At 40.3% G+C, this 24930-nt stretch overlaps 1 protein-coding gene across 6 annotated transcripts in view; it reads right to left on the reverse strand.

The window, feature by feature from the left end:
- unc13c (unc-13 homolog C (C. elegans)) overlaps positions 1-24930 on the reverse strand; it is a 582280-nt gene that overhangs the window by 364955 nt on the left and 192395 nt on the right. For 2 of the 6 annotated variants that reach the window (XM_043677514.2, XM_043677512.2), the window contains exon 1: positions 7780-8414. The exons of 3 other annotated variants lie outside the window; for them this stretch is intronic. The gene's annotated coding sequence lies outside the window, so the exon portion shown is untranslated. Of the gene's footprint in view, positions 1-7577; positions 7616-7779; positions 8415-24930 lie in introns of those variants that run through there. One more of the 6 variants, XM_087981431.1, reaches the window with a different exon arrangement.

A 24930-nucleotide genomic window follows, 5' to 3' on the forward strand; every position in this document is an offset into this window, starting at 1 on the left:
TGTGTCATGGTCATACTTGACATGATGGTGTTTATGTATCAAGTCTTTAAGAAATATACTGTTATTACTTTGTTGTGCCATGTTAACCTCCGTAGTAAAACTGCATGAACAACAGACTTCTTTCAAGGCTGCTAATGCTGCTGTATAACTGACTGATGTTTTTTCATTGCTCCAAACCTGGTCTTAACAACTTCTTTAACAGCATCATCCCACAGCATTGGCTAAATTCATAACTAAGCATGGGTTTGAGAGTAAGATGATCCTATCAAAGGTGTAACCTGGCAAGGGAGGTGTGTGAGGGAGGTATGTGGGAGTAGGGGTGGGGGGGGGGGGGGGGGGGGGGGGGGGGGGGGGGTGGACAGTCCAATGCTTCAAGACCAGACCACTCTCACAAAGCATATGTGAGCGTTTTCAACATGTGGAGCCTTTCTTCAAAATGTCTACAGAGCAATGAAGGTCCAACCCAATAATGTCAGAATCTCCGTTATTATATCTATGTTCTAGAAGAATGAAGAAGCTACGCAGAAAATAGTAACCTTTGCAAATTACTGAAGCCTGTGACATCTTGATTTTCATAAATATTAATTGCAGTATGAATTGGTAGGATTTTCTGCAGGTTTTGTGGGAACTTATTTCTAATGATTTCAAGTAATACAGTACATTATTGCAGGGCAAACTCGGGTGTACTAAGATATGCTTCAAACTGAAATGACCACCTCATCACTACTCTAACCACTGAAGGGTTATCAATGGGTAAAATTAAATAGTACTTTAATTTTATTCACCTGTCTCAATTGAGAGACACTTCAATTCCTGGGACAATTCTTTTATTTTTTGCAACACCAGGAAAACTTAACAATGTTAAAACATTAAATTATAAGCATATCTTTTTTTTAAATAAAGCATGATACAAGTTTGTTTCTTCGAGTCCATGCATGGTTTAAAACAATTTAGCTACTTTAAATTTGTGTAAAGTGTTGTTAAATAAGAATTCAATCTATGAAAACAAATTCTATCCTACCTATCAAAATGTACTACTGTCTGTCAATTTTCAACAACATTGAGATTTGTTCCTCTTCTAATAAAGTGTTTATCAAAAATAATTTTGATCTGAAAAGGCACATAATCAAAGCAAACCACCATAAACAGACTGAGCCTGCATACTGTATTAAGAATGTTTTGGCTTACTGTCATCAAGAATTTAATTTCCAATGTAAACTTAAATTTAATTCTACACATGCAGTTAATAGAATTGTCAGTCCACCTGTAGTTTCTTAAGTTCAGGTATGAGGTAGCATATCTCAGGGGTTGAATCACTACTTAGTACTAGACTGCAACTCTTAAAGACAAGGTTACTCCAGTAGCTGCATGGGATGAAGCAGGTTGCAAGAGCTAAAGACTGGGGAGAAAGTAGAAAGATGATACAACAAGCCAAAGAGTCTGTTTCAAGGTTGTTGGAGATCTTTGTGCAAGAGATGCACACGGGGAGTCAGGCAGAGATAAAGAGAAAGAATAAAAAAAAAGAGAGAAATTGTTTTCCTTCAGTGAGTTAGGAAGCACACAAGAGTTGAGAAGTCAGCGAGAGAAATAGGCAATATGGCAAATGCCTCCAATCTGATCCCAAGAACCTGGATGTAGCTCAAAAAGAAGTCTAATGACTTCTCATTAGTGGCCAAGGTAGGTGAAAGCATCTTCAGATGCTACAAGCCGAACACACTGCTCCATTCATCATTGATTATGCAGCAAACTCTATCAGTCTTGGTACATGTTATTGTGTTGTGTCACACCACCAGTATGTCAGTAAATCATTAAAGAGACACAATCAATGTATCATCATTGCACAGTAGCATGAGACCTCAGATGAAAAAGGCCTCATATTTCTTCTTAGCTCAGATCACTTGAAGCATGATACTCAACTGGAAGTGTGCCCCTCTGAATATCTTAATATTAGACAAGACCCTTATGTGCTTGAGGAATGTAATGCTTGCACATCATAGTTAGTTGTAGTAAATAATTCAATACCACAATTTCCATGCCCAGCATTGCCACATCAGGGAAAAATACCCAATCAGATAGACTCCTCATACAATATGCCTTACATTTTTGGCACAGCCTCCATATACTCTGCCCTAAAATGTACATCTCCCAGCATATATGTCCTGCCTGCTGTTGACCTGTAACAGGCATAACATGCAAGCAGTTTAGCATCACACTGATTGATGCATTTCGCTCCTTCTTGCGGTACCTGGTGACTGACTCTAGGTGACAACAGCAGAAGCTGAACAGTGGAGTGCAGACAAAGCTGCAGATGTTCATCTTCAGGGAGAAGACGGTGCAGGACATTCGTGAAATGATAACCACTGACAACCTGCATAAGAATGATGGTACTTCACCACCTATAACCCTACAGCTCCAATCTATTTCATGGCCATCCTCCTAGCTGTTATCATTCACAATCTTCAGATGGTGGAACCTCTTGCTTCCCCGGTCCCATTCCAGCCATTTTACTTTTGTGCCAGGGCAGTTTCCACTCAGTGGGTCACAACACCCAGTGGGAGTACAGGGCAAGATTCTGGGACTGCAAGATCCAAAGGAGCAACGGTTTCTGTGGAGCTGGGACTGAGTGTTAACAGTTATTTGGCCCCTGTAAATCCTTTTGTTTTTTTTCCCATTGGTGTGTGTGTCCTGACTGATCTTTGAAATGTGATTGTTGACATGCAGATTAAAATCTTCAACGGTGGGGTAGGCTCGTTTATTGTTGTTAAACCTTGCAATTTAAACAATTCCCACCACCTCAACCTTCTCCCGACATCAGACCCTGCTCCCCTCATGCAATAGGTAAAAATCAACACCTTTGTGAAATTCTTCACCAAAAGAGCGATAGAGGTTGGATCGTTAAGTCTCATGGCATGGTGGAACAGACCTGATGGGTGAATGGCCCTTCATTGCTCCTATGTTCTGTGGTTTTATGGAGAGAGGGGTCGTACAGGTTATCCTTTAGAGGAGTCAGTTTAGGACTATAATGGAATCCTATGCCTGTGTTTTTTTTTTAAATTTCAGATTTCCAACATCCGCAGTACTTTGCTTTCATATAAAAGAGGTGCTAGGTAAGTTGGAACAGAAAGAGCTATTATTTTTAATTTATTCACAGGTATTTGGGTGTCGTTGGCTAGGCTGACATTTATTGCCCATCCCTAGACACCATTTGTTGCAATTAGATACACATTTCAGTAGCTTGCATGGCCATTTCATTTGTGGCAGCTTTTATTCCAAGATTATGACCAAGAGGATTTTGTGATGGGCTGTAACTGGTGAAAAACGGGGATCTCATGTTTAATTCACATTGAATGATGTGCTCACAAACACTCCGTACGGAATGACAACCGCTTTCTTCTTTTCTTCCTCCTTTTCCGGAGGTGGTACTCAAATCACAATGGCAAGAGCTGGGTCCTCACAGTGACTAGGTTGAGAGAAGTTCATAAGATTGTGAATGGTATGGATAGAATGAAAAGTATGAAGCTTTTTCCCAGGATGGAGGGGTCATTTACCAGGGAACACAGGTTCAAGGTGTGAAGGGGGATTAAAAGAGATGTGTGAGGCACATTTTTCACACAAAAGGTGTGGAACGCGCTGCCCGAGGAGGTGGTTGAAGAACACACAATCACTGCATTCAAGAAGCACCTGGCTGAATCCATGAATAGGAAGGGAACAGAGAGATACGGCTCCTGTAAGTGAAGACAGTTTTAATACAGAAGGGCAAAATGTGTCGGCTCAGACTTGGAGGGCTAAGGGCCTGTTCCTGTGCTGTGTTATTGCTCTTTGTTGAGGTGATTTGCGAGAGTTTGTTCCCAGCAAAGTGTTTTACCTGGTGTGACAATGCCTATGTCATCTCCTGTAACTTAAGAAACTGTGGTTATTGTAGTATTAAAGAATCCAACTGATATTTATTACAACAAATTATGTATAAATATTACATTGCTCAGGCACATAAGTGTCTGGGCTAATAACAAGCTATTCAAATGCAATAGAGTATTATGTTTTTGGAGCATGCTTTCAGTGGAGAGTCATGTTTCAAATTATCCATTGTAGATGGAGTATGAGATCCATACACCCTCAGGTCACATACAATGATACAGTGATACTATCTCTTGAAGGCAGTTTGACACAGACAGTCTGACATAATATGACAGTGGTTGAAACAGACCACCAAGGACTGAAATACTTGTTCCAGTGAGAAGGGGTACACTCCTCCTGAGTGGTTGAGGCAGCATTGTTTCAACTTCCCAATTACTTGGTAAATGGCATTCATTGTCTGAGCATAACTCAGATATCTGAGTACTGGTATTTGGACTGTGGAGGAGAGTCATTGGCTAGATGTAGAGTGGATAGCCCTCATCGCCTAGAAACGATTTTCGACTCACATCCGGTAGAAGAAAGGCAATTGGAACAACAGACTGATGCGTGACGAATATATTGTGACTCTACCAGAAATGTAGGCACTCGCCGACAGAATATGCTGCACATGGTCACACACCCAATGTGAGTGGCAACATTTGTGGTTTCATTATGTGTCATGGTTGGGAGGTGCCCCTGCCTAAGCCTCAGGTGGAGAGACAAAGGCACTGTGTGCATCCTTCCTAGCAGACATGTGCACACTCCTCCTGCTTCTCCTGGTTCAGAGAAAAGTCGACAAGTTCCCTCTCTTCGCATACAGAATATCTACCATACTTTGATACTGCAAATGGAAGATGAACTGCAGGACGTTAGCTCTCCTCAGCAGCTGAAGATCTGCTGCCAAGAGACTGCAGAGTTTGGTTCGACCTCCTTGGTGAATCACAGACACACAACACACTGAGCCTGCAATGGGGAAAAGTGTCCTGAAAGAAACCTAGATGAGTTAAGCTGCCCCTTGGGAGTCCTTCTTGCCTTCCTTCCCTTCTTCTGCTGATGGCTTTGCTTCTTTGTTACCACTGCATCATCTCTGACCTGTACTGTAACCTAGTTGTCCTTAACTTTAGGCAGCATGCTGGCTGAGTAATTATCACTGCTGCCTCACAGCACCAGGGACCTGAATTTGATTCCAGTGTTGGGAGACTTTCGGTGTGGAGTTTGCACATTCTCCCATCTCAGCGTGGGTTTCCTCAAAGTGCACCGGTTTCCTCCCATAGTCCAAAGATGTACATGTTAGGTGGATTGGCCCTGCCTGTAATACCCAGGGAGGTCCAGACAATGGTAAATGCAGGGTTAGGGGGATAGGATGGGATGCTCCTCAGAGGATCAGTGTAGGTTCAATGGGCCGAATGGATTCTGTGATTCCCATGCAGAGTGTTACTATAGTCCTCGTGATTCAGAGGGGAATGGCGTGCTCAGAATCCAGCATTAACTCAATTCACAAACTCAAACAGTCTACTTGGAAACTAATAAGCGACTAACCTACAAGTTGTTGATGGTGTCTTTAAATTGTACTGCTGTAAATGTTTAAAGGGGGAGGGGAGGGTGTTACCAAGAGCGGCAAGCTCCATAATGGTGGGTCTGGCATCAAATCAGCATTCGATGTTGACTAACATCAAAAATGCCTACACTGCATGCTTCTGGCATGCACATGAAATGCCCATGCTAACGCCCACACCAAGCTGCTGTTTGGCTGCAGGCCATTCCCAAGGCTGGCAGAAGCTGTACAATTGCCACAAGAGCTTTGGCTGCTTAGATCCAAACCTGACAGCCATACCAGCTTGGGTTGTCAGGAACACATATCCGGCCAGTCAAGAACAGGATAACATTGTTGCCGAGTTCATTCTGAAAGGTTTAACCTCTTTAGACGTAACCACCATTTCAAGTGAAGAAACTGCATGGAGATAAGATCCCAATGAGTGGGATGAGTATGGTTAAAATGATTTTCTGCAACATACTTGTTCACAAGCCAACATCCAAGTGTTACCCACTTCCAACACACATCTCCATGAACGAAGGCTTATATAAAGAAACAGTTTGTGATCTGAGCTGCTGCCAGAGTGTCTTGCTATAACTGTTAGATATTGAAAAATAGGGCTGTTTAATTCTCAACATGCTGTGAACTGAATTTGAACTCTTGGAGATCCATGTTCAATGATGCAGTTAAGTCACAGTAGAAATTATTATTGGTGGAAATATAGGAAGCACACCTAAAGTAAATGCTATACACGTTGCCTAACAATGACTTGCCTTCACTTCTTTCACCTGTCAAAACAGTAAAGTTGTCACTGGAGCCAGATTTTCATCTTTATTGCCTCGACTATTTGCTCATGGAGCTAATTAGAGAATCTCTTTAGAGAATCCACTTGGTTTTCATTCTACTGATTTCAAAGGAGCAGTTTCATTAAGTTTCATAACAAGATGGGCGGTCCATTCTCTCTCTCTAAAGTTGACAATTTGTCTGTGCATTTTTCTTCAACATGGAAGCTTTACTGATTTAAACACTACAATGAATTAATTTGATGTGCTTTACCATGATAATATTCATTAAACAAGTGTGTAAACATTGTCTTTTTTTCTTCAGCTGGCAAATTCCAAAGTTTGCAAAGAAAGGTAAAAGGGTGCTGAGAAAGTGACATCATTCCATCATCAACTCAGCCTGACAGGATTTGTTAAAAAAAACACTTTTTTTAAGTTGAGAGGGAAAAATCGTAAACTATCAACTTAATCACACAAAGTTCATACTCTAGCACTTATAACATAGAATAGGAGGAACTTTGTCCAGCAGTTAATACAGCAGCACTCCAGCCCGAGACCCAAGACTGTCTAAAAACAGAGTTGATCAATCCTTCTAAATTATGGAAGGTCCATCAATTTAGGAAGGTCACGTCAATTGTCAGACGGAAAAGATCTTGTATAAACATGTATTAAAATGGATTTATCATTTTCCTTGCTCAAATAATGCAAGATACAGGATTTTGGCATTCCTTGGGTATGCAAGGTTTAACAGTCCAAATGTAAACTCTACCTCAGACCAGATATTAGTTCTTAAACTTCACAAGAAGCTCGACAGGCATGAAATGAAGGTGTTATTTTGCATAAAGACTTGAGGGGATCATGAAGCTGTGTCTTGATTTACATGATATAGCTCACATGGCATGTTGTTATGTTTAAACCTTCTATAAAAAAAGAGCATCGGAATGACAGAACAATAATTAAAATTACTTTCAGATGCAAAAATAGGAAGCCCTCGGTACTAAGCAGAAAGTGCAGGTACCAACTGCATGAACAACTGTCGAGCTATCTGAATAGTAGTTAAAAAAAAATCCAGCATACATTTTAAACAGGCTGCCTGTCCGTGGCAATGTTGCAGGCTGTTCATGCTGAAAGATTAATCAGGACACGGGAATGCATAAAACAGATGTAACACAACGTTTGCATGCCTAGTTGTGAATTCACTTAAAATTGCTGAATTACACAGCAAAAATGTAACACCAACATGGTGGCAATCAAGAAATTAATGTGTTCTTCAGCTATGCACTGAACTACAATCTTACAGCCCCGACACTAAAACTGTAACATACATTATATTTAAAGCTCTGAGGTATCAAATGAGATTTACTTACATTAGCAGTCCACGATTTGGGTACAACAGTTGATGCTACTATTGATTTAAGCAGAACAAAAGACAAGACTGAGCATCTTTAATAGTATTAAGTTGTGTCAAGCAGATTGATTGAAGCACTTTGAAACCAGTTGTGAAGAAATACATCTAAAAATTAAGTAATTTATACATTATGGATGCAGAAGAAACTGAAAGAGTCATACCTGTATTTTTCCAGATTTGTAATCATGAATAAAATACCCAGCAAACAAAGGAATATATGAGAATTTTTCCTTCAGTGCAGAAATACAAAGCAAAGAGCACACGTTTGATCTCCCATGCTTAATGAAAAAGGAAATGCTACAACAGACGGTAGAGCCGATCCACAGTGCTTCAACTCAAGTGCGATCAGGCATACTGGTACCCTGCAATGTTAGCTGTTCCTCTGAATTCCAGTGGTTTCCCTAAGCAGCATTAACTGCATCTTTACAACTTGCTACATGTAGTAAATTGCCGTCACTGTTCCCAAACATCACCTGAAGCATAATCTTCCCCTCCGCTTCCTTTCACGCTGCTTTGGCGTAGCTTTAGCACGAGATTAAGAGTCGGTGTCCCTGACAACTATTGAATTGCACGGCTCTCCTCAGCCACACCAGCCTGACAATCCTATCATCGTGTGCATCAGCTTCAACTTCACATAGCAACCTCCTTTGTGCCACAGCTTTATACTCTTCTGCCCACATTCTGAATGGCACGGCCACCAGTCTCTCTCCCCTCTGGTAACGTGTCTTCCTGCTTGGAGACAGTGTGAAATGAGCTCACCACATAAGAAAAACAAACCCTGCACACAGATATTACACATGCAACATTGTCACAGACCCACAGCCGACAGCAGATGCATTGCTTGCTGCAATACTGATAACAGTGCGAAGCTCTCCCTTAGGCTTGGTGAGGAAATCTGTTTGCCAGGATTGTGCTGTACCTGACCTTTCATTTATCAGCTCAACGTGACCTATTGCAGCAACCACATAACCATTTTGTATAATAGGGTGCAGTGTATAGCAGATTATTACTTTGTTACCTGATCTGATGATTGCTCCAACATATAATAAAATGTAAAATTCTTGCAGTTTATTCCAATGTAATTTCGACCCAACTATTTGTCCAATATAAACAATTAAAGGATGAGCACAACACAATAAGATGCAGCTTACTAATATCATGTAATTCAACAAGAGAATCACAGCTTCCAGTTTCTTTTCCCAACAATGCTGTAAACCAGTAATTAAGGAATTAAAACATGCCCGAATGAAGTATCCACTTATACATAATTATTTGAAAATAACTACTTCTTAATTATGTTGGAGAGGATTCAGGAAAATTAATGAATATCTAATGCATTGCATTTTAGAAACTGCAATAACAAGGATTTACAGAGATGCTGTGTTTCAAAAAAAACTTTCCGTGTATAAATTGTCCAAAGAACTGTCTGGAATCTCACTCTCCAAACACTCAGCAGCACTTTGCTGACGCCAGAAGTTCTGTCTTGTATACTCTTATTATGATGTGGAATTCAAATGAGTAAGTTTACAATAATTCATTCCAAATGAATATAATTGTTCTAATAACAGTTTCTGCAGGTTTTAAATTAAATCATCTTGCTGCAGAATTTGTCTGCAGCACCACGTGTTTTTTTAAAGAGTGAGACATTGTTGACAACTCATGGTGCACGCCATTAGTTTCCTTTGGTCCTTTTAGCTCAGAAACATATTTTGAACTGAAACCGGTTGCAAGTGAGCACTGATAGCGCCAATGACAAGGATGACAACGATCACCCAGGAGCAATACTGAAACAATAAGATTTAACGATTGAGGAAGGAACAGTAAAATCGGAGTAGAAAGAGAATTCAAGTCAACTGGGAGTATAGATAGACAAAGAGAACATTGGACTGAATTAGAACATTAGTGTGACAGAAAGGAACTTGAGAAAACAACATTTAATTTGAGATTTTTAAAACCTCTACAAACAATTGACTACTTCTAGAAATGAGATTGAACACATTTTTTTCCTACAAGTTGAAAGTCACTGCATGAACATTGCATTTTAAAAAACAGATACTTACACTCTTGGTTGCTAGACTTAATTTTCTCTGATAATATTAAGGGGCAATTAATGAGCAAATCCAGCAATTTTCTAAAGGTAATGGCAGAAGCTAAGAGGTGCCACCTGTCCAACGTTAAGTGGCAAAGAGGCATAAATTGACCAGCAAGCTCTGGACAATTGCAATGCCTGCATTGCCAGCTGATTTGCACATTAATATCAGCATGTATTATCAGTAACATTATTTTCCAGAAAATCTAATGAAATAAGATTCCTAAAGCTGCTAATATCATGACAGAATTCAGACAAGTTTACACTAATTGTACTTAATCATTCACTGTGCTTCATCATTTAAAGGGTTAATCAAAATGCAGAAATCTGACTTCCTGTGTACAGTTATGCACAGTACATAATAGTATTCATCTCTTATGTAATTTAAGTAGTTTATGAACTGCAGTGTCAAGCAACTAAGTTGCAAAAAGCATCATCATAAATATGATCTATTCAATCAGGATTTCTTGAAGAATGAAATATTCTGCTGGGAGCTACTGTAATTTTATGTGGATATATTGAGAACCACATATTGCCCACATAAAAAAGTTTGCTCAGCAATAAAATTAATTACTGAAAGAAAGCTGAATTTCACTTGCTTTATTAAATGTGTGATATAGAACACTACAGGGGACATCAATTCAAATCATGTCTGTAATTCAGTCTATATATCAAACACAGTCATTGAAGAGAAATTATAATTTTCAAAATTACTACAGAGACCTGAAAGGACTCACTGTGAGGAACAGCAAAACCATTTAGTCATTTGAGACTGTTCCACCAATTATACTGCTTTCCACAGTTCTTTTATATAGACAACCAAGTATCAATCAATCACACTAATATACCCTTACCACATTTCTCCAAACAATGTTACTTACAAATAAGCACGTGCAGATTCTGTTTCTCTACACGGAACACACTACCTAACACAGCATCAACCTTGACTCAATGCGAATGCTTCCATTTTTGATTCAGATGTTCATTGGTCAAAGTGCTTTTCCAGAGTTTTAAGCACATAACATACATTGCCGTTTGCACAACTGTGGGAGTGCAAGACCATCATATGTTTGTATTCTGGATTAGACATTAAAACAAAGCTCATTCAAAAGGCAGGGGAGTGGTTTGATTCATTCTGACAAAACATCAACAACCTGAGGCCAAACTATTTGTCATTTAATCTCTCACAGACCTTTCCTTTTGTTCTGAAGTCATACCAGACTTGAATCGTTAACTCTGTTTCTCTCTCCACAGATGCTACCAGAGCTGCTGAGTTTCCACAGCAACTTTTCTGTTTATATTTCCCTTTTGTTCTTCTATCCAGTGCCCATTTCCACTTACTCAGATTGATTATGTTTCCTGATTTCCCAGTTCTGTTGAAAGGTCCCTGATCTGAAATGCTAACTCGGTTTCTCCATCTCCACAGCTGCTGCTAGGCTGGCTGGGTTAGCGCTTTTTGTTTTGATTTAGATTTCCAACATCCACACGAGAGAGAATTTAAAAACAAAACTCTTTACTGTTTATGAAAGCTTGTGAATTAATTAGTTGATTTTTTACAACAGTGGCTACAATGAAAAGTATTTATTGTTCTGGCACGTTCCAAGAATGTGAAAGTTGCTTTTTAATTGCAAATCTACTTCCTATCAGAAGTTTTCCTCCTGCTTATAGTGTGGGCAGGTTTGGCCAAAGCTGGCAAGAGCTGAAGCTAAAGGCACTTAGGTCAATACAAGAACACTACTGGTCAACAAACAGCTAAAGCCCATAGTTTGGGAGAAGATTTGTAGCTCGGGTGCTCATTGTTGTGGTTCTGTTCGCCGAGCTGGGAATTTGTGTTGCAGACGTTTCGTCCCCTGTCTAGGTGACATCCTCAGTGCTTGGGAGCCTCCTGTGAAGCGCTTCTGCGATGTTTCCTCTGGCATTTGTAGTGGTTTGTCTCTGCCGCTTCCGGTTGTCAGTTCCAGCTGTCCGCTGCAGTGGCTGGACTAGAGGCACGGCACTCATCCACAGATGCAATCAATAAGCGCATCGACCTGGACTCAATATACCAGCCACTGCAGCGGACAGCTGGAACTGACAACCGGAAGCGGCAGATACAAATCCCACTATAAATGCCGGAGGAAACATCACAGAAGCGCTTCACAGGAGGCTCCCAAGCACTGAGGATGTCACCTAGACAGGGGACGAAACAGCTGCAACACAAATTCCCAGCTCGGCGAATAGAACCATAACAGCTAAAGCCCATGTTGAGTAAAAACAATTTGTCACTAACACTAGAATGCATTAATGGTCCATCCCAATTGACTTGAAGTGATTCTTCCTATGTCTACATGACATACTAAGCTATTTTAGAGGGGTAAGACCAATCACATCATGCAGGACATGTTATCTAGCTACAGGACCTACCATATCTGCCACAACGTTGCCTGAATCGCAGTTTCCAGTTTCAGTTTTACACATTCAGGCCACATTGATGAGCCACACTGGGCATCCATGCTACAGTACCATATAATAATGCACATGTGTCTGTTTAATGTAGCAAACAGACAGATGTGCTACACCCACTCACAGATATATCTGCATGTACTTTCTTGGAACTCAATTTAACACCCACTGAAGTGTACTCGAGCTCCTTGTTTGCATGTAGTGTTTGAACTGAAAGCAACTACATCACAGTCAGCTCACAGATAGACCTTTCGATATGATGCGCCAAGTTAATACAGTAGCATAAAATCTGTTTGGTAGCTGTCCTAATGGAAGAAACCACTTTTCCTCCCAGTCTTCACCTCTCAAAATGTGAAGGTGAAGTGTCAACAAACAGTCCTATCCAGGCATTCCAATGTGAACCAAAAACAACAGCATCATATCACTTTCATTTGTGGAAGGGTTTCTGGACTCTGGAGCAACCTTGGCACAATGTCATGAAACTGTACATCACAGAGTATAAATACCACAGGGTGGACAGTGTTAAAGTACACGAGAAGCAGCATTCTGGAAAACAATTGAGTGAGATTCTTGGGGAGGAATTGAGAGAGCATGGACGTGACCATGCAGAGATCATTCTTATCTAACATACCATAACCTGGTATATCTATGATTACTGTGTATTTAGTATTAAAATTGAATAAATTGTGTTCGTTTGAAGTCTAAGCCTGAAAACAGTCCTTGACTTTGCTTTTTCCTCAACCAATCTATCAAGAGCCCTAACTCACAATGTATGAAACTACACAACAAAAGAGCTGGCTTTTATGTTTCTATATTCATAGAACATAGAACAATACAGCGCAGAACAGGCCCTCGATGTTGCACCGACCTGTGAACTACTCTAAGCCCATCCCCCTACAGTATCCCATCATCATCCATGTACTTACCCAAGGATTGTTTAAATCTCCCTAATGTGGCTGAGTTAACTACATTGGCAGCCTGGGCATTCCACACCCTTACCATTCTCCGAGTAAAGAACCTCTGACATCTATTACCCATCAACTTGTAGCTATGCCCCCTTGTACAAGCTACCGTCATCATCCTAAGAAAAACACTTCCACCGTCTTACCCTATCTAATCTTCTGATCATCTTGTAAGTCTCTATCAAATCCCCTCTTAGCCTTTTTGTTTCTAATGAGAACAGACCCAAGTGTCTCAGCCTTTCCTCATAAGACCTTCCCTCCAGACCAGGCAACATCATGGTAAATCTCCTCTGCACCTTTTCCAATGCTTCCAAATCCTTCCTGTAATGGGGCGACCAGAACTGTACACAATATTCCAAGTCTGGCCACTCTAGCACTTTGTACAGGTGCAGCATGATATTGCGGCTCCAGAACTCAATCCCTCTACCAATCAAACCTAACACACCATATGCCTTCTTAACAGCACTATGAACCTGAGTGGCAACTTTCAGGGATCTATGTACATGGACTCCAAGAACCCTCAGCACTTCCACACTACCAAGAATTTTTCCATTGACCCAGTATTCTGCCTTCCTGTTATTCTTCCCAAAGTGAATCATCTCACATTTATCAGCATTGAACTCCATCTGCCACCTTTCAGTCCAATTCTGCAGTTTATCCAAGCCCCCTGCAACCCTCTTCTACACTGTCCACCACTCCACCAACTTTAGTGTCATCTGTAAACTTGTTAACCCATCCACCTAAACCTGCGCCTAAGTCATTTATAAAAATAACAAACAGCAGTGGTCCCAAAATAGATCCATGTGGCACACCACTAGTAACCAGATTCCAGGTTGAATATTTTCCATCAACCACCACTCACTATTTTCTTAGAGAAAGCTAATTTCTAATCCAAACTGTTAAATCACCCTCAATCCCATGTCTCTGCATTTTCTCTAACAGCCTACCATGTGGAACCTTATCAAATGTTTTACTGAAGTCCATGTACATCACATTATAGCTTCAAGTTTTATACAAGAGTTTCATGACAGAGGAAGAACGAAGTCAAACCCATGACCATTCTCAAGACATGCAGAGACCGTCAAATCTATTTCACTTGATAACGTCACAAGGATTTCCATCTGATAACTGAATGGTTACAAATTCCCAACAATTTGCTGAGATCTGGGAATGCCATCCGTAGAGTTGAAGAAATATAGTAGAACGCAAAACAAGAGGAGTGACTACTTCCCGGAGAACTGCACTCCTTCTGAATTAGGTGTCTCAATTTCTTTTCCTAATAGTACCAACAATTTTCTGTGTTTATCTTACTCTTTGCTTTACATTCCATGTCACCTTGTTCTTTTTTATGCATATTTCACTATTTCTTCAAATCCCTTCATACACTCATTTTCTGCTATGCTTCTCTCGATTAACATTCATTTCCTAGTCATTTCCCCCCCTAACATCTCAGCATCATTTGCCCACAAGGATAAATACTTACAGTTAGTGTCTTTATGATATAATAAATGCTATTTCCAACACGAGTACGGAATTATTTCAATAACTCATGTTTTGTTTTACTTTATCTCAGGAAAAGATCATCAAAATCAATATGAAAATAGTATTTTGCATCAGCTGGTGCAATTCCCTGTTTGAAACCAATTTGAACAACTAATTTGGCATACATTTTCATGTAATAGTGTACAGAGTTTAGAAAGGAGTTTTTAGCCTCACTGAAGACTCCAATAAAATAAATAAAATAGAAATGGGGGCCATGGTTTTATTGGCAGGAGTTCAAACTTGACATAAACTGCACTGTAGTTTATTGAATCTTGCCAAAGAACATCTCTAAAGGGAATAAGGTGCAACACAGATTAATGTTCCCCAATCAGATTCTAGATGCAAATCACTTTTTTTTTATCATGCTAAATTACAGGTTAATGATGCAAAAGACTCACTTGACTGCTAGCCACTATTCTGCTAAGGTGGCAGAAGTCCAATAAGCCGAGGACCGGAATACAGAAAGAATGCAGAGCTTGGTTTTACAAAGTACTAATTTCAAAACAGAGGAACTTACGAGTAAAGTTTACATTACTGGTAACGCACACATCAAAGCACTGGATAGGGGAGTAAAACTGTAACGTCTCCGATTCATTTTACGAGTCGGAACAAATGGGAGACTTGCTGCCGAAATACCGACAAACATCTAACGAGAGCCGTAGACAACCTTACAAAAACACGATCACAATCCCGATTATCACTCAGTTCATGGAGGTGCTGCTGTCTATAGTATCAGGATATCTTGTAGAATTAAAGGTAAAGTATTCACAAACTAGTGCAAAGCCTTTTAGTAAGAGATTTTAGTTGGTCACGAACACAATTAAAGTTATTTACATCTATAACTTAAATGGGTTAATTGAAGTTAAGTTTATGTGAGAAAAGTTAATGATCAAAAATTGCAGGACGCATACCAACATGTGTCAATTTGAAATGACATGATACAATATAAATTCAGTACTGGCTGTGATTATCTGCATGTTTGCATCTAAACTTTTCACAGCCCCCTTACTCTATTTTATCAAAGTTTCAACAGTATTCTTATGCAATTCTACACAACCTAAACAATACTAAAAGGAGACAAGTCAGTGGAGTATTACACCTTGCACTCCTCAGAATTAGGACGCATAATGAATTTGAATAAAGGGTGGTCACTTTTTACAGCATAAAGGCACTGCTAGATCAGGTGCACAGTGGGATATGTTTGCATGTGCTCGAAGCTACAATTATGAATATACAAGACCCTGTTTCTACAGTCAAAAGGATTTGCACACCTTTATCATGGAAAAGGTTCATAGAGCCTGCCAATCCCTGCTGCATTTCCATGGCAACACCCTGCCCAATCAGAGTCTACCTGCTTGGTCCCTGAGAGCTAAGATTGATCATTAACTGTTCTTTGCTGCATCTCAATGCGAAAGACAGCCTAATCAATCAGCACACTTTTCTCATGCCATATAATTTGCTGTCTGTATTTTTCCAAATTTGTTCCTTGTCTCCTAGTCATGATGATTACACAGTGAACAGCTTCAACTTCGTGTCTCCTTTTATTGATATTTAAGTTAAGCCCATAGTAAGCCCATAAGAAATAGGAACAGGAGTAGGCCATTCGGCCCCTCAAACCTGCTCCACCATTCAGTTGGATCCTGGCTGATCGGACGTTCCTCACATCTACCTCCCTGCCCAATCCCCGTAACCTTTGATACGACCAAACAATTGAGAATCCAGCTCAGCCTTCAATATACACACGGACTGGGCACTGCCAATACTGCCCCACCCTCCCAAAAACTCCCTCTGGCAAGGAGTTTGCAAAGACTTAAGAGAAGAAATCCATCTTATCTCAGCATTAAATTGGTGCTTCTTTATTTTGGAATTATGCTGCCTGGTCCTCAACACTCCTCTCTGCATTTATCCTTCAAGCGCTTTATATGTTCTTATATGTTCATGTCATTGACTTCAGGAAGCAGAATGGATGACACACCAATGAATGTATCAATGGTGCTGAGGTGGAGGTGGTTGAAAGCTTCAAGTTCCTTGGAGTATATATCACCAATCTGTCCTGGTCCTTTCATGTCAACACTACGGTCAAGAAAGCACACCGATGTCTTTACTTCTTTAGGAGGCTGAGGAAATTTGGCACATCCCCAATGACTCATCAATTTTTATCGCTGCATCATATAAAGCATCCTATCTGGTTTACTATGTATTTGATCTGCCTAAGACTGCAAGAAATTACGGAGAGTTGTGAACACAGCAGAGTCCATTATGAAAACCAACCTTCCATCCATTGACTCTATCTATACTTACTGTTGCCTTAGGAAAGCAGCCAGCATCATCAAAAACCCTTCCCATCCCAGTTATACTCTCTTCCACTCTCTTCCATTGGGCAGAGGATACAAAGTTTGGAAAACACTTACCAACAGGCTTAAGAATAGCGTCTTCCCTGATGTAACGCACCTCTCATATCTTTCTTTTTGCCTTCTCTGTAGCTGTAACTCTATATAGTGCATTCTGTTTTATTACCCTCTTGTACTAACGTAAGGTATATGATTAGCACACAATAAAATACTTTTCACTGTATCTCAGCACATGTGACAATGACAAATCAAATCCAATCACAGCTGAGATGGCCAAAAGGAGGAATCAGGTCAGGAACCGTGATGACATTGCTGAAATAATTGGGTGCTGGAAAGTGGGGCAGGAAAGTGGGGCGGGGAAGGGGGGGAGGGGGGGGCAAGGGGGGGAAGGGGGGGGTGCATGGCCACAAACATTATTGTAAGTAGGAGGAGGAGAATGGACATTAAAATGCTTCACACAGGATGGAGAAGTGAAGGAGAGATCATTCATGATAACTGTTGTGGGGTTGAAAGCAATTGAATTAAAGAGGAGATGCCTTGGATACTATAGACTCCTTTGAGGAGAAAGTGAGGTCTGCAGATGCTGGAGATCAGAGCTGGAAATGTGTTGCTGGAAAAGCACAGCAGGTCAGGCAGCATCCAGGGAATAGGAGAATCGACGTTTCGGGCATAAGCCCTTGAAGAAGGGCTTATGCCCGAAACGTCGATTCTCCTGTTCCCTGGATGCTGCCTGACCTGCTGTGCTTTTCCAGCAACACATTTCCAGCTACTATAGACTCCTGTTCAGCTTTTGCCTCATTCCCACTTCAGATCTTTGTAATTGGATACCATCTCATCCAAAGCACAAATATAATGTGCACAAAAGCTCAATTTTTGACTCCCTTTCTTTCATCTGCATGATGCTCGTGAGTGAGAAAATATGTAGATAGGCGATAGCAAGCATGTAGGAGAGAAATATTTCATTTATGATAATGTGCTGAATGAACAATTTCCCTCATCAACAAGCCTCAGGAACAATCAAGCCACATTGTTCAGCTGGTGCTGGGCCTTTTGGACCAGGGCTCCTGTTTGCATCCCTTGCTGACCTGCTCACTTGCTGTTTCCCCTGAACAGAAACTCAAACGTAGACAAATACAAATGTAAAATAACTGTGAATGCTGGATATCTGAACACAAATGCTGGAAAAAAACTCAGCACAAAACAAAGCAAAGGAATATCCCAATGAGAGCAATTCACTAAAAGGAGACAAAAGACTGTGGATGCTGCAGATGTGAAAAACAGAAATTGCTGGAGAAACTCAACAGGTCTGGCAGCAGCTGCCACAGGAAGTCTGTGATTCAATGCTGCCAGACCTGCTGTGTTTTGCCAGCAATTCTTGTTTGCGTGTGTTTGAGAGCAATTCACACCTTATTTAGAATGCCCTCTGTTTATATCTATGTCCCTCACTCTCTCCAGCTCTTGCATCATAAAATCTTTTGTTACTTAATTTCACGTGGTCTCTGTAGAACTGCTGTCTTCCTGCCCACTCCCCCACTCTTACATTTACATCTTTTTTCAGTTCTGATTAAAGAACAGAGACTTCAAATGATAACTGTTTTTCACCACTTGCCTCACCTGCCAGGTTCATCCAGGAGTTTTCCTTCTTATTTTAAAAACACAGACAATTTCAAAGCACCTTTAACAGAGGAAATTGTGGGCTTGCTTCCCAAGTATTTGTGTTTCTTAACTTGAAAACGTCTAGTGGGTTTTTAATCATGGGCTTAGACAGCTGAACAAGGTCAACAGGGAAAAAAAACCTCCAAGCTGCTCAATTCATCCAGTTACATTTGGAAAGAGTGGCTTTTTGCTATCGGCATTATTGTAGACTTTTATACGGTAATTATAAAAGCCAATTATTAGAACCCAAAAGAAACCAGATTGCCTGATATTACTTGCTTGTATGAAGTGTTTCAAATTAGTTTGAATTTAATAAATTTATGAAATACTGGAACAGCAGAAAAGTACAAAAGGTTTAATGTCCACACATTTCACTCATCCAAAAAGGAGAATCCTTAGATTCATAGAGTCTTAAAGATGTGCAGCACAGAAACTGACCCTTCAGTCCAATTTGTTCATGCCGACCAGATGTCCTAACTTAATCTAGTTCCATTTGCCAGCACTTGGCCCATATCCCTCAAACCCTTCCTATTCATATATCCATTCAGGTGCCTTTTAAATGTTGCAATTGTACCAGCTTCCACCACTTGGCAGTTCATTCCATAGCATGTAGCCCCCCCCCCCCACCTCCCCCCCGCATGAAAATGTTGCCCCTCCGGTCCCTTTTGTATCTTTCCCATCTCAGCCTAAACCAATGCCCTATGTGTATACATATTTATGCTAACAGATGGGTACCAGTCAACAGGAAATTGGACTGGGCACTGATGTATTGAAAATGAAGGATGCTTACAGCAATGGTTGATGATACAGTGTAACTGGTAATTAGAGAGAGGATTAATGTAAATGTAGGGCTGCTATTACTTTTGTGACTGAGCATACCTACAATCAGCAAGATTAATTAACATTTGCTGTCATCCTAGTACAGGAGGCTCCCTACAGTGATATGGCTGAGATTTACATTATCCTGGTCTCCATCAATGTATCCTTTTTGTTGATGTACATAATTGGAGAGTTGTGTCTCCTTGGTTAATGACTTGGGCATTCCCTGTATAAAACATAATAAACATAGTCCTAAATCATCATTGGCAATTACTCGTCAATGATTGCCCACTGAGGAAATGCTGTGTCACTGGTCACTGGTTCGGTGCGTCCTTGTGTGGCTGATGAGCTGCATCTCTGACCACATGTTTGGCAGGTGTTTCTGGGAGTTGGGATTGGTGCTTGGTCTCCAAATCACTTGCATTCCTTCCTCAGATTCCTTTTCCAAACTCCCTCTTGCTGTTGAGTGTTCTTGAAGCATTGTGATCCCTCATAGAGGAGCTTCCTCCAAGTTGGTTTCTTCTGAGTGAAGGTCTCCCACCCATTGATGTCTATGTTGCATTTCTTGAAGGGAGCTTCAGGGAGTTTCTGAAATGCTTTCTTGGTCCTCCTCTCATTCCAGGGCCTTCCAAGAGCTGAGTGAAGAGAATTTGCTTTGACAGTCACTACTCAAGTATCCAAAGCACGTGGCCAGTTGGTTTCAGATGAGTGTGGTCTCAATGCCAGTGCAATTGGTTGCTTTAAAGATGCTGCTGCTAGTACGCCTGTGCTCCCAGCTGATGTGAAGAATCTGTCTAGGTAAAAAAATAAGCTGGCCTCTCTATGGCATCGAAGAAGGTCTCAAAAGCCAGGTCCCACTATTCTCAAGAGTTATTCAGACATAAAAGCATTATTATTAACAACCAGAAATTTGCCTCTATGCTTATCACAACCAGTTGAATAAGACATTGATATTCAGTGTCAGAGTCCATCTCTGACAATAACCTATTGTTATGAATGTAAATAAACCTTGATTTAAATTTAGAAAAGCATTTCCCTCATGGTCATTTGATTTCCTCCTTCTGTTTATTCTGAAAACTTGGCATAAGTGTGGTTGACTCAATTGCAACATAATTTTCCTCCCTTTCATCCCTCTCTCACCACACATCTTCCCCACACCCCCACCCCGGGGGGAGTTGATCATTGCTGATATTCTCAAATTCTTGGCAATTCCCTCCAGTCAATATATTTTGGGTCTTTCCACAAAGTTCAGTTCAAACCTGCCCAATGCATACTTGAATTCAAACAATAGAAAGCAAAGGAACATAGGTCATTTTGAGATATTGATTTTCTTTTTGATGCTTATGAATTACTAGTTATTTTTGGAGGAGGCTTAATCATAACTTGAAGTGAAATCAAAAATGAATTGACCAATTTTTCTGACATTGAATTTGTAGATGTTGATTCTGAAACAAGAGATGATAAAATACACATGCATAGCACGTGTGCCCATAGATACCTAATTTTTTAAGACAAGTGCTTACACACCAGGAATCAAAGTGCTGTCGACAGCAATGCATTAATAATGTATTGCCAACAATCTACAAATTACATGGCAACACCAGGAAGTATGCATGAATGTGATTATATTTTCAGGGAGTGGAATTAGCTCACTCACTCACGAGTGTTAGTTGTGGCTCAGTTGCCAATGCTTTTTGCCTCTGAATCAGAAGATTGTGTGTTTACATCATATCCCAGGTATCTCAGCACAATAAACTCCAGGCTGCTCCTCCAGTGTTGTGTGGAGCGATGGCTGCACTTTCGGAGACGTGATGTTTGAAATGAGCCCCCATCTGCTCTCTCAGGTGGATGTAAAAGATTCTGCAGCAATATTTTTTAAGATCAGTGGGGTCTTACCTCCAGTCTTCTGGCAATATTTATCCCACAGTCAATATCACAAAAACTGATGATTTGGCCGTTCTCACATTGCTATTTATTTATAGGTGTGAGAAATTCCTATTTAACTGGAGGTCAACAATTCTCTTTGTTACATGGAATTCAAAACAATCAGTAAACATTTTTATATAAGTGACCCAAATAATCTTACTCCTGTTAGAAATAATCTAATTTCCTAAGAAAACCTTACATTTTCAAAATACTTCTCAAACACAGACAAGACTATTTCTCCCTTCAAATTATATTGGTTTTTACTTTATTAAAAATTTTAAAACAGTAGACTTATCTCAACAAATTTTGTTTAAAGCGTCCCTTTTCACATGAGTAACGATTGGATAATAAATGTGGAAATAGTCTCTAAGGAGCGACGGTTCATTTTAAAATGGCACAATATCGAGGATTTTTAAAGGAAGCTTAATTTCACAATGGTTCCCTCCATCTCGAAATAAAAACCGAAGGAATTGCAGATGCTATAAATCAGAAACAAAACCAGAAAATGCTGGAAAAGCTCATCAGATCTGGCAGCATCTGTGGAGAGAAATCAAAGTTAACGTTTCAGGAAGAGGGACCCTTCATTAGAAGAACGTTCTAAGGAAGAGTCACTGGACCCGAAACATTAAATCTGATTTCTCTCCACGGATGTTGCCAGACCTGCTGAGCTTTTCCAGCATTTTTCTATTTTCCATCCCAAATTATGTTGGTGCCTTTTGATCATGTTTTACAAATTTGCCAACTGTGAGCAGGTTGTCTATTTTAATGTTTGAGGAAAGATTCTGCAGTAGATTCAACTGTGCACCTGCAACACAGAATATGGGGTAAGAAGTGGCAGCTGTGTCCCTCTGGTGGTAACATAAGTAAACTGCAATGTGATGGCTCGGGTTTTCACAATATGCCATTATTTTTAAAACAAATCGTGCTGCCTAATTTATCTGAATTTATTGAGCTTTTTTCTAAACACAATCAATCATAGAGTCATAGAATGCTTTTATTTTAAATGTTGTTGAGTGTAAAGGAAGAAGTCAGAGAAAATACAAAAGGCAGCTATATATTGTGCACTGTATGAAATGCACAATCTTAACAGAAATTGTAATAATTGTGTAATAATAATAAGTCACATTAAGGCTAATAAGCATCAATAACTTTGGTTTTACTCAGTGAGTTAAAATAAAAATTCAATTGTTATGAACTAATTCAAGTGGAATTATATTTTCAATCAGGATGAGTTTGATTGTTCATTGTTACATTTTGGATTAATTAAAACTGCGCAAACTAAAGTGATTATGTGAAATTACAGCATGCTGTGTCTTTGAGTCTTTGATCAGTGTCTCAGTTACTGGCAATTAGAATGCATCAGCTCTTTTTAGTGTTAATTGTTGTACCTCAAAAGGTGACTTGTATTTCTTTTGTGTAGAACTAAAGTGACAGCTATTTTAAGTTCTTAGATTTGAACATTTGATTGAGAAGATTTCTGACCGTAATTTCAGTCCCGCAAATCATTCTCTTTGTGGAAATACCTGCTTATTAACAATGCTGAATTTTCCTGCATCACAGCACTGCAGTTGCCAGAGATTTTTTGTCAGAAACATTTAAAGGAATACACCACTAAAATATCTAGCGAAAGAATTTCCTTTCAATGAGATTCATAATGACACATAATTGCCTTATTTGCTCAGGACTTTGAATGTAGGCATTAGGACATCACGTAGAGGTTCTACAGGACATTGGTGGACCCCTTCTGGAGTACTGTGTACAGTTGTGGTCTCCCTGTTATAGGAAGGATATGATCAAACTAGACAGGATTCAGAAAAGATTCACAAGCATGGTGCCAGGACTTGATGGTTTGGGTTAGACTGGATAGGCTGGCACTTCTTTCACTGGAGTGTGGGAGATTGAGGGGTGACCTTATGGAGGTTTATAAAATCAGGAGGGGCAAAGATAAGGTGAATAGCAAGAGTCTTTTCCCTCGGGTTTGGGAGTTCAAATCAAGGGGCATATTTTAAGGTGAAAGGCGAAAGATTTAAAAAGGACAATGAGGCGCAACTTTTTTTTTTACAGAATGGGGTCTGTGTGTGGAATGAACTGCCAGAGGAAGTGGTGGGTGCAGGTACAGGTACAACAGTTAAAAAGCATTTGAATAAGGTACATGAATAGGAAAGGTTTGGAGGGATATGGGGCAAATACAGGCAGTTGGGACTAGTTTGAAAACATAGTCAGCGTGGAATGGTTGGACCAAAGGGTCTGTTTCTGTGCTGTATGAATATGACACCGTGCCCCATTTCTAATCTGAATAATTTGCATGTTGCAATTTAGGACACCAGCAAGTGAGACCTCAGGGGTTTTTCTGGGATTCGGGTTGGTGCAGGAGGAGTCACCTGTTCACCTGAATTCCTGGTCAGAAGTAATCGGAGTGTGTGGTAAAAGCAGAGGACAAAAGAAATGACCAGACAGCGGAACAGTGAACCTTGTGGAAGGATAAAACCAGTTGAATTCAGGACAACGCTATTCACCTATGCCAGCTGGTGGAAGACCTGGTCACTCGCTAGTTTCCCTTGACAGCCTCAGCTGTACTGACTGATGCAGAATTGACATACACCATGAGAGAGAAGTCTCCGGGGTGGAGGACAGACTACTGACCACCACCATTCCCTTACCCAAAGATGGGTTAGAATGTAACTCCCTGCCACAAACAGCAGTCATTAATAAAGGTGCATCGAAGAAGGAAGCCTCATTAATACTTAGATAAGAAAGGAGTAGACTGATTTAACGTGAAGGAAGGTAGGAAAAGTGGTGGAGGAAAAATCACTGGCATCAATCAGTATGCCAAATGGCATGCTCCTGTGCTAGATATTCTATCCAAGTTCAACTTCTGGAAGCAATTGTAGGAAGTAGTCTCGCTGGGTAGGTTTTTCTTTTGCAGACAGGACACTATATGGCTCATCATAGACAGATATTGTTTGATGTTGAGTGGCTGACTACTTACAGGGGAATTGAAACAATCATTCACATTCAATATATTTCCAGTCCCTTTTGTTGTTTGTACAAAATCTTTGCAATTTTACAAACTAAGAGGGGAAATCTAACTGCCCTTAACACCCACTGGGCTTCCTCTCATTTGTGTGAGGGCCATCCCAAATATGGTCCAAATGGCAGGATCTTATGGGCACCTGAGTGGGCAAGACATCCAGAGAGGCCCAGCTGATGCCAAGAACATCTCTCTGCATTGTTTATGCATCTGGATTAGTGGTGCTGGAAGAGCACAGCGGTTCAGGCAGCATCCAAGGAGCAGGAAAATCAACGTTTTGGGCAAAAGCCTATGCATCTGCTGAGTAGGTTTCTCATGAGGTTGTGGCAGGTTGCAAACCATGAGGAGCTCTATTTCAGAATTCTCTTAATGCTACATGCAGGTGGTTAGGAAGGCAAATGTAATGCTGGCATTCATTTCAAGAGGGCTAGAAAACACAAGTGTTGATGTTCTACTGAGGCTATAAAAGGCTCTGGTCAGACTGCATTTACAAT

This window comes from Chiloscyllium plagiosum, unplaced genomic scaffold (assembly GCF_037043375.1).
Source record: "Chiloscyllium plagiosum isolate Xiang-an unplaced genomic scaffold, Cpla_swu_hap1 HiC_scaffold_39, whole genome shotgun sequence".
Lineage (NCBI taxonomy): Eukaryota > Metazoa > Chordata > Chondrichthyes > Orectolobiformes > Hemiscylliidae > Chiloscyllium > Chiloscyllium plagiosum.